We start from the raw sequence: 11798 nt of genomic DNA, 5'->3' as shown, positions 1-11798 counted from the left end.
AAAAATTGTACCATACAATAGTGTTATTTTAAAATTAAAATATTTTTTCCTCAACCATTAGAACTTGTAACATGAGATTTTTACTAAAGTAATTTCTAATTAATTTTTAAGATTTTATTCATAAAGCATATTTTACAATGAAATTTTTCCTTTCAAACTTTCAAATGAGATGATGTTTTATAAAAAAAAAAGGAGAACTATATTCATTTATATACTTTATAAAAAAATAATAACATACTAAGTTTTATTGGGTTTTTATTTTTATTTTTTTTTATATTGAAATGCGATTACCTACCTTATACCATAGAGGGAGGTGGTTTCAATATTTCAACAAGATCTATATTAAAAAACTTAATAAGTAAACCATATGATAAAAAATAAAAATAGCATATTGAAATATATTTTTTGAAAAAAAATTTTACCAACATATTGGAGATTATTTTTAAAAATAAATTATTTTTTAAAATTAGATTTTAAATCTCTGATAATAGAACTATTAAAAGCGTTGTAAATAGTAATATTGAAGAAAATCTTAGGTGAGAGGATCTTTTCTAAATGTTACCAACATATTAAAAATTTTGAATGAGAATTTTCCGATACCAAGGTTCTAAACCTCGTTTTCATAAATAAAAAATTTTTATAAGAAAATCAAATGAATCCGATGACGAAGGCTCTTCAAAATAAAACATTAGTCTCAAAGAATACTTTTAAGGTGAGAGAATTATTTTAAATTACTACCAAACTATTGGAGTAATTTTATGATTACTTTTCAATATTAAATATTTTGATAAATCATAAATATAGTTAAGACTTAGATAATTTGAAATCAAATTAGTATCATTTTTTAGATGGGCGTTATGAGGGTGCTATAACATTTCTCATACGTAATTGCACTTTCGAACCTAAAATCTGGTTTTGTAAACTAGACTCTACTATTTAAATATACCTAAGTTAATCTTGGGACTCTTTTTTAAATGGAATAAATTTAGTTAGGTGACCAATCACACCTAAATAAAATAAGATTGGTGGCGATTTCTTTAATCTATATCTAGAGGTAAGTTCATAGATTTATACGTTATGACAATTTAACGACTCCACTGGAGAAATCGAGAGTCGGGCCAATAAATAATTTCTTGTTATCCAAGCCTTACCTAATAAATTTAAGATTTTTTTCCTTATTTGTATTTTTTTATTTATTTATTCATTATGTATATCTGTCATTCACATACACATGCATAACATGAGCTCTACACTAAATTCTATCCCTTAAGAGGGAATAAAGTACCTATGCATTTGTGAGATTTCATGTTTTCGTATGAGCTAATGAAAAACTCTCACTCAAATTAAATCATTTCCACTTGTAGCCTATAATGGGTGAAATTTTGGGTGCCTTACTAGTCTATAATGGATAATGATGTAAGGAATAATTTGAGAACCCTTAAATAGTCAAATCTTTGAACCTAGTATGTAAATAAATCTTAAGGGTTCGAACCTAAGTTAGAGCCATGCCATCCCTTGTGTTAGAAAATCCTAAATAGACATATGATGAGATATTTATTTTGTTTGTAAATTTATATATTTTCTTTGTATTTGCATGCTAACCCTTTATGTTATTTTTTGTATATATTATTCTTTGTATATATCATGTTTGTTAACCATTTTCTTTTATTATATATGTATGCATTTACATCATTAATTATTCCTTATTGAATTCATGCTTTTTTGTATTCGACCTCATGTATAATTGGATAGTTTCATAAACATCACTCTAAATATGTGCCCTAATTGTGATAAATCAAGATTCAAAGATAGCTCAACTAACTCACCACCAGTATAACACCTGAGCTCGAGTCAAAATGGAGTAAGAAAATGCAAGCCACATTGAAAAGTCAGCGAAGGCTCAAAAAGAAATAAAAAGGGAGTTAAACAAAATCCTTGAAGAATTAGCCAAGTTGAATAAAAAGAAAACTGTAGAAGAAGATGCTAAACCTAATAACCATCCATTGTAAGATATTATTGATCCTTTGTATCCTCCTAGTCATGGCCCACCTCAGGCTCAGTCCATTTAAGGCATTTCATCATAACAATTCACATTTCCTATAGGGTATACTTATATAAAAATGGCATATGCTCAAATTTAAGGGCAATTTCAAAGTTTTGCTAATCTTATCTTTATTGAAAAGGTAGTAGAGCTAGTCTCGATCCCTAACTTAGATGACCTTAAAGAGAATGAAAAGTTGAAATTAAAGGTTGTTGAAAGTATGAAAGATTCTAAAATTGATTACATGATGAACATTCTCGAGGAGAGACTGTGAGATGTGGAAGGCATTGATTTTTACGATTTTATAGATGTTGCTAGGCTTTATCTAATACCAAATGTGATGGTACCTCCAAAGTTTAAAGTACTTAAGTTTGAGAAATTTGATGGTACCAAATATCTAATCAAGCATGTTACGATGTACTATCGTAAAATGACAGCCTACGCTAGTAATGAGAGGTTATTCATACATATATTCCTAGATAGTTTAATTGGGTTTGTTGTAAGGTGATATATTCAGTTGGACAAGATTCGCACTCGATCGTAGAAGGATTTGACTCGCTCACTCATCAATCAATATCGCCATATTATAGATATAGCTCATAATCATTTTTTTTTTACAAAGCACAGAGAAGAGTGCAATAGAGTTCTTCAAAAAGTACATCCAACGGTGGAGGGATATGGCTTCTCAAGTTCAATCTCCTTTGACTAAGAAGGCAATGATAGTATTATTCGTTAACTCCTTGAAAGTATCATATTATGAGAAAATGATAGGGAATGCAGTAAAAAATTTTACTAATATGGTGATCTCAGGAAAAATTATTAAAAATAACATCAATAGTGGTAAGCTTAAGGAAAGAGAGGCCAGCAGCATCAAGAAAAGGTGAGATGCCTAAGAAAAAAGAAGTTGAAGCCCAAACGATAAGTTTTGAAAGGCAACAATTTAGAGGTTATACTCCATATCTACCACCTATTTATTTTGCTTACTACTCTTCAATCAATAATATTGCACAACTTTTTTACCAGCCTCATTACCCAACCATGAATAACATCTACCCAAACTCTTATCAAATAGCCTTTCAAGCACCTACATATGGGCCTAATCCTATTACTACATCAATTTCAAGGCCTAATAGTCAAGTGAGTGATTTGGAGAAATCCAAGGGCAACCAAGAGAGAGCTTGCATTGATCTTATCTTTATAACCTATACTAAACCATTCCCAAATTTGGACAGTAATAACTTGGTATCTCCAATTCTTTTAAAACCATTGAAGCTACCTTATCCCAAATTGTACAATGTTAATGTCATAAGTGATTATCACAATACGAATGTGAGTTACTCTATAGAAACCTACCCTGCTTTCAAGTATAAAATACAAAGTTTGATTCGAGCAAGCTCTATGAGCTTCAATGAATCATGAGAACTGAATGTTTACAAAGGCCCTTTGCCTGATCACTTAGAGGTATAATTTTAGGAAAGCTAACTAGAACTCCTTATCTTTTTAGGATTTTTTTAGAATGATGGACTTCTTTTATTATACTTGAATTTCATTTTATTTTTCATTATTTTAATAAAAGTGGCAGATATGATGCATTTTCATGACATTTTCTTTTTTGTGTGAATCACTGTTATATACTATTACCTTCTCATATCTTTTCCCTTGTTCATTATTTGATTCCAAATAATGAATGTTCAGATAGTCATAAGAATAATTCAAGATTTGATTTTTTAAATATCATTCATGATGATGATATGATTGATAAATTAAGGTTGTTGATTTATTAGGACTGTTGAATAAAAAAAGATAAATTTGGCGAAGAATTTCATTTATTGAAAGGTGAAAGTGATGCAAAACATGATTTTTGAAATAATTTATTCTTTACCAAGGATCACCCCATATTGGAGGCAAAGTTTTAGAAGCTTGAAAAGTTAAGATCCTTAATGATTTTAGAGGCAAAACCTTTTTATGCTTATCTTTCTGAAAAAATGATAAAAAGCACCCAAAAAAAAGATGAGAAAAAAACAAAGAAATAAAAAAAAAGAAAGAAAAAAGAAGGAACAAGAAGAAGAAATTAATATGGCAAAATATTAAAATGCTCTATGTGGAAAGAAATGATCATTTGTTTGATTACTCTTAAAATACATTTTAGGCTTATTTTATCAATTTCTTTAATAACCCTTTATCTTCGCCTATGTTACGTCTTTAAAAAGTCTATTTTAATTGAATATGAATACTCGAATTGAAGAATCATGAATTGAATTAATGTAGATTTTATATTAGATTGTTTGAGATTTTGATAAAAAGAAAAGATAAAAAAAAAACTTAAACTGAAAACAAGAAATGGCAGTTGAAGTAAAAAAAATAAAAACTCAAGAAAACATCTTCGTCAAAGGATTTCAGGAATATGGATGATGATTGGTTCAAAGATTGATAATATCGATGGAATGTCTTTTTAAGAAAGAACTTTGAGTTAAAGTTCAAGATTGTCTGAATAATCATTATTTTGGATATTCATATCCCATTTAAATAGCCACAATATTTTACTTTGTTTTGTACTAGATTTCTTTTTTATAATAAATACTCATTTTTCTTTTTTTTTTTATGAAGTTTGCATCCTCTGAATGAATTGAGAAAATGTATCATATTTGTTATAAATTAGAATGATGATAAATAAGTGAGTGATAATGTCTATAAAATATTTTTTTTCATTCTTTTAAAAGAAATCCCATATGACAAAAGTGAAAGAAGCTTGAGAAAATGATTTTAAAAAGATGAATAAGGTAACCCAGTAATTAATACAAATGATCAATTGGTCAACATAATCTGTAAGTTATGACTAGATGAGAAAATGACATAGATCAGTTGATAAAATTTATTCTAAAATTGTTAATGTTGGGAAACTAAGAAGAAATATATGAGATGGTGGAGTTTTAAGAATCTTGTTACCATAATTGAAATTTTATGACATTGATTTAGTGATATTTGCATTACATATATTGTGTTTACATTGTATTTAAATATTTGATAATTACATTTGCATCATGCTTGGGGCATGCATTTATATCATATAGAGAAAATTTGAATTATAGTATGACATTTCTATTATTGTTTAAGGCATGTATTTGCATCATTTAGCAAGAATCTAGATTGTTACATTTACAACATGTAGAAGACATTTGCATTGACATTTATTGAATGGAAAACTTGACTTTTATTGGAGAAAATTTTTTACTTTTGAATCTTCAAATGAGAAAGATCTTTCATGATAATATTTTTTTTTTACAAAGAAAACTTTTTAAACTTTTTAAATATATAGCTTTTGTTTAAAAGAGCTTTTCAAATAACAATCTTTGAAATTATGGATGCTAAAATTTTTTTTCAAATAAGATCTTTAGGTGTGAAGCTATAAAATTTTTGAAAAAAAAACCTTTTAAAACTTTGGATGTGAATCTTTAATTTTTTGAATGTGAATATTTGAAATCTTTGGATGTGAGTGTCTAATTTTCTTTGAAATCTTTGGATGTGAATCCTTAGATTTTTTGAATAAAAATCTTTAACTTTTAAATGTGAATTTTTTAAATTTTTTTAATGTGAAATTTTAAAATTTTGAATGTGAATTTTTAAATTTTCAAGGGAATATCTTTAGCTTTTGGATGTGAAACCCTAAACTTTTCGAATGAGAATCTTTGAATTCTGACTATGAACCTTGAAATCTTTAATGTGAATCCATGAATTTTTTTATGAAATTTAAAATTTTTTGAATGCTAATATTTGAATCTTGTTTGTGAATACAGTTTATAAATCTTTACAAATTTAAAATTCTTGTGAATCTAAAGTTTTTATGAATCTTCCATATGAAGTTCTTGAGAACCTAAAAGTTTTATAAATTTTTTATTTCTTGCGAATCTAAAATTCTTGTGAATTTGAAATCTTTGCGAATCTATCAATTCTTGCTAATTTGAAACTCTTATGAATTCTTGTGAACCTGAATCTTTTGAGAATTTTTGTAACTCTTATGAAACTTAAATTCTTGCAAGCCTTAAATTCTTGTGAGCCTTAAATTCTTACGAAACTGAAGTTCTTGTGAAACTGAAATTCTTGCGAATTTAAAATTCTTGAGAATCTAAAACTTTTGTGAATTTGAAAATTCTTGTGAAATGGTATTTCTTATGAATTTCCATTCTTGCAAATATGAAAACCTTGTGAATTTTCTATTCTTGTGATTCTAAATTCTTGCAAATATGAAACATTTCCAAAACTAGAACTTCTGCAAAACTTGGAATCTTTGTAAATCTAGAACATTTGCGAATTTGGAACCCTTGCTAAATTTGAAACTTTTGCAAATCTAGAACCTTTATGAAACTTGAAAATTCTTACTAATCTAAAAATTTTTATAAATTTGAAACCTTTACAAATTTGGAATCTCTACGAAACTTGAAATCTTGCAAATCTGAAATCTTCACGAAACTTGAAATCTTTGTGAATCTAGATTTTCTGAAAACGTTGAATCATTTACAAACTTTTAGAATCTTTGTGAAACTTGAAATTCTTGCGAATTTGAAAATCTTTACGAATCTTAAACCTTTGAAAATTTGAAATCATTACGATTTTTTTTTTGAATCTTGGAGTCTTTGAATCTTTCAATTCTTGTTATGGAGCTTTGCGAATCTTCCAAATTTTATGAACCATTGAATTTCCAAATTGTAAATCTTTGGATTTCAAGATTTTTTAAAAAAATTTTTTTAACCTGAACAAAATGGATGTATTTTATCTTTGTGCAATTCTTACTCCATAGAAATTATTCAATGATGAGCAATTGTAGACACTTCATTTTATCCAAAATCTTTTCAGAACCGAAAATGAGCTTTGATTGTAAAATTGGGCTCAATTGGGAAGCTTTAGGCCCAATAAAAAAAATTTCAATTTTAATTTGATTGGATTTTATTTATTTTAATTTTACTTTTTAAAAAAAAAAAGTCAAAAGTCAAAAAAAAGGAAAAAAATTAGAAATAAGAAAATGAGTGATTTTGGCTTGATTCATGCAAACCTTGTAAAAGAGAAAATTCAAAATCAAATCACAGATTATAAAATTGCAATAAAATCATAATCAATTTGACTTATTTTCCAAATTAAAGAGATTCAATATCTATAAATAAATAAAAAACCACACACAAAGAGGGGTAAGAAAGAAAATAAAATTCCAAAGATCTTAGGTTTCTAACTTTTTAATTTTGAAAAAGAATCATTCAAGCAAATTTTGAGTTTTTTTTTTGTTCTGTGATTTTATTTCATTCTGAGTTTGATTTGATTTGCTTTTGGGTTTTTTAAATTTGGGTTTTAATTTTTAAGTTTGATTTCGTATTCTATTAAGTTTTTAGGATTTTGCTGGGGTTTTTTGTTGGTTTTTTTATTCTGGAATTTCTGTCAAGTTTTCAAGAATTTGAAAACTTTTTTGGGTTTTTCTAGATTTAGATGAATTTTCTAGTTGAAATTTAAAATTTTAACGTGAACTCGATGACCTACATGAAGATCCACACTTCAAGCCCATAATTCTATCCTTAAAAACACATTTCCTACCAAGTTAAATCCAATGGAATGTAAGTACCTATTTTACTTTTGTAACTCTTCAGTTGTCTACTTTATTTTGCTTCATCATGGCACAATTTCTTTATGGAGTGATGGTGGAGATGCCTTCTGATCGTTGTATGTTGAATAGTTCTACTGAAGTATGAGACTACCACTTTCCCTTGAACCCAAAAGGTTATTCTACTTCCTACAAATGTTCTATTTGGACTGTTGCATTTTATATTGTAACTTCAATTCTCATGATTGAATTACAGGTGCATCATGCATGGCATTGCAAACTACAAACATGTATACTTTTACTTGTGAAATTAATCAGCTTAAGATTCCTCTATTTAAATATTACCAAAAAGTTATTCTTCAAGGTGAATGGATTTGCCAATATGTTATGGATATCAAGTTTCTTATAATATTCTTTTACTGGTATTCTCACATTATACAACAGATTGGTATATTCTTTTACTTTTTACTATTTGTCTCTTATTATTACTATAACAATTTACATTCCTTAATCCTTTTTCCATATTCGATGCCAATATTTTGTTTACGACTAATCCAGGAGCAAAAAAAATATGAATATTTGTTCTTAGTTTTTGGATCTTGCTTTTACTTATTGTAAACTTTGTTGCCAATTTTTTAATAGTAAAACTACTCATAACAAAATTACCAGATTGAGGTTTTTGAATTAGAAAAAGCTATTTCAACTATATATTGGAATGACTTATTTTAGTTAAGGATTAATACTAAAATTAAAACTAGATTTTTTTATAGGTGTTTATGTACAGATACAAAGCAAAACTAAGATCAAACTTGGCACCTTGCCTATGAGAAATTTAGGAGTCCCCCTCATCATAAAAACACTCAATGATAAATATTATTCTCTTATAGTTGAGAAAATCATCGAGTATGAACAATTGAACCTCCAACCACCTATCCTATGCCGAGAGGCTTCAACTTATCCAATCAATTCTCTTTGGTATGCAAAACCTGTAGTGTAGTGAATTCATTCTTCCCCAATAAGTGATAAAAAAGGGTCTCAAATTTGTTCTGCTTTCTTTTGAAAATGCCTCAAATTAGTTGGGATTTCATTTGTCTCTCTTAGCAGGAGGGTGGTCTTGGTTTGAAAAATCTTAGGGAGTAGAATCAAGCATGTATCCTGAATAATATATATTTTTTCCTTACAAAATCCGGTTCCTTATGAGTTGAATGGATTTCCACTTTTATGCTTAAGGTGAAAATATTCTAGAATGTGAAAGTTTTCCAAAACAATAGTTGGAGTTGGAGAAAGCTTTTACAAAAATGATTGTCTTAGGCCAAAGGTTCATTGAATTTCACACTGGACCAACATGGCTAATCTTGAGGAACAAACAAGCCAAAGTTAACTGACAGAGGCTTGTTTGGTTCTTTTTTCATGTTCATAGGCATCATCGCTTGGGTGGCTATTTTAAATAGGTTCCTAACCACTATGGACTATATATCTAGAAGGATCTCTGTAACTAATAGGACCTATTTATTGTGCAATGTTGATATGGAGTGAAGGAACCATCTTTTTTTCTCATGTGCCTTCTTCAAGGGTTTAAGGCAGATGACTCTTTATAAATTTGATCTTCCAAGAAATGAAAAGATATTTTGTTAGTTCTTTTAGCTTGATTTAGTGTTTTCCTCAATAATGTTTAATAGAATTTATCATTTGATAGTACTGCTTCATATAAATGGAAATTGTTGATTTTTTATCATTGAAATTAACTAATAAATAAATGTATTATTATTTTTTGTTAAATATTTTACCTTAATTTGGATTCAAATTATTTTCGAATAATTTCAATTTTAGTTCATTTTCAGATTTGAATTGTTGATTTTTTTTTTGTCAAATCGAACAAATAAAGTGAGATTTTTAGGTTTAGATCAGTTTTGACAACTCTAACAGAAAGTGATACAAGGTTGGGTCTAAATTTCATTAGGCATTCGTTTTCAAGTGTATTGACATTAAATCTCATTCATCATCTTCATGTCATGCTTATTGTCTAGCACTCAATATATGAAGAAGCATATTAATTTAACAATTAATCAACACACAGTATTAAATAACCAAGACAATAATTGAATTAAGTTTGATAATAAATTATAAAGATTAAGACAACTATATGGTATAGAAAAGTTTATTTAAACCTTCGAAAGATTCGAAACAACTACTAAACATGGAGGTGAAATAATCTTACATTGATATAAACCAAGAGCTTTGTTAAAGGAATTTCATATTATATGAATCTTGACATAAAAGATTATCAAAAAAAGAATGATACTTTCCGGTTATGAGTGAATAGAAGCAAAATGAGTCATTTTTGTCCCAAAAGTTTAGACCATAAATGTTATTATTGGTTCCTCTCCTATCACGATTGTCATTTTGAAAAGGATGCATCTTTACTAATGAACAACATGTTCTTTCTCATACTTCATACTGGTTCCTATATCTTACTTGTCAGGTTTAACTTTAAAACGTGAATCTTTTGATCATCATTTGTAATGAAACAGTTAACAATTCTTATTTGTTTTCCATTAGAGATGCTTAAACAATTGAATTGATACGGCATGATCAATAAGTGATCATTTTATAGGTATCCCAACTATTTTGTATGTCTTTTAGATCAAATACTCCCAGGTTTCCCTTGACATCCAAACAATAGCATAATTTTTTATACAAAATTGGATTGAAAACAGATAACCAAAACTTTACATCACACAAAAAATTATGTATTTTTCAATTACCTTTCCTACTTTATGGATAAAAATGGAGACTAAATAAAACCATCTTTTAATTCCCAAAACCAAACAATTTGGGGAAGGTGGAGAAGTAAAGAACATTGAATGCACCCATTCCAAGGGAGGCAACTCAGAAAGTTCAATAATCTCTTTTGTCAAATGATTGAGAAGAAAGAGACGTGTCTCATCTCAAGTCATTAGTATCAAGACATACTTTGAAAAGTGGATTTCAGCACCTAATACTTTTAGTTGAAGGTCCAACTAGTAAGTGTAATTATGTGTGGGGTGAAAAAATTGGCATCAATCAATATTGTATTTGAGGATTTGGAACAACCATGAAAATAGAGAATTCGCATCATGATTGAATAGAGAAGGATGTGGGTTTTGTTTTTCTTCTATTCTCAATTGACATAAGGCAAAGTGAAATTTCAACGATTAGCTTAAAAACTTAAGCAACAAGGTTGAGAGAATTTAACAATCATCAAAACACATCATGCCTTTTGGAAGCATCATTATATGAGCCTTATAAAGTCGCCTAATTTGTTCATCTTTGCTCTCCAATTCACCTAAACTCCTAAATTATAGTTCATGCCAAATATACCTACAACCAAAGCACCAACTGCCACACAAAATGTCCTAACCTGAAAAAGTAGCCCAACTCTGCTTACCTTAAGCCTTCGAGAGCTTAAGTTAAGCAACAAAGTTACTAGAATACTTGGCTTGATTTTTAATTGTTAAGTTTTTTTTTTCTTTTTACTGATTCTTTATTTTGTTGGTAAATCAAAAGATATAGGAAAGAAATTAGAAAGGATTACACAGATTGTGAAAGCTATCCGCAATAATGAAGAAATGAAATTTCCATGAAATAGGATTGATGGTAATCAATGAAGATGCATAATCTTCAATCGTTGGTTATTAAGATTAATAATAAATACTAAGATTGTTAGGATTCTAATAAGAGTTTTGCTTCTTGTTTAATAAAAAAGCTATAAATAAATAATCCCAACAGTACAAATCAAGCAGTAATATGTATAAAAAAAATAGGTTGATAGTGATCATAATAATATTTAATTTCGTAATCGTGCAAATCAGGCAACACATCTAAAAAAACAAAATTAGGGTTGATAGTAATAATTCTTAATAAGTGATTTAAAGATATAGATATATGGCTTCTCTTTTAAAAATAGAATACCTTTAATATTTTCTTTGCTCCTTTAATTAATTTCACTCATCAATATAAAAAAATATAATATATATAAGATTATGTATATATGTGAGGTTATTATTGGATTTTGGTAGGTAATTAATTAGAATTCTTTTCGAATTTAAATTTTAAAATGAGATAGTGTACCTCACTTGAACTTTTATTAAAAAAATGCTTAGGATGAGGTTTCATTTGATCTTAGAAATTGCT

The sequence above is a fragment of the Durio zibethinus genome, chromosome 7, assembly GCF_047325235.1.
Source record: "Durio zibethinus cultivar Kanyao isolate XHJ-2024 chromosome 7, ASM4732523v1, whole genome shotgun sequence".
Classification (NCBI taxonomy): domain Eukaryota; kingdom Viridiplantae; phylum Streptophyta; class Magnoliopsida; order Malvales; family Malvaceae; genus Durio; species Durio zibethinus.
This window is presented reverse-complemented; position numbering follows the sequence as displayed.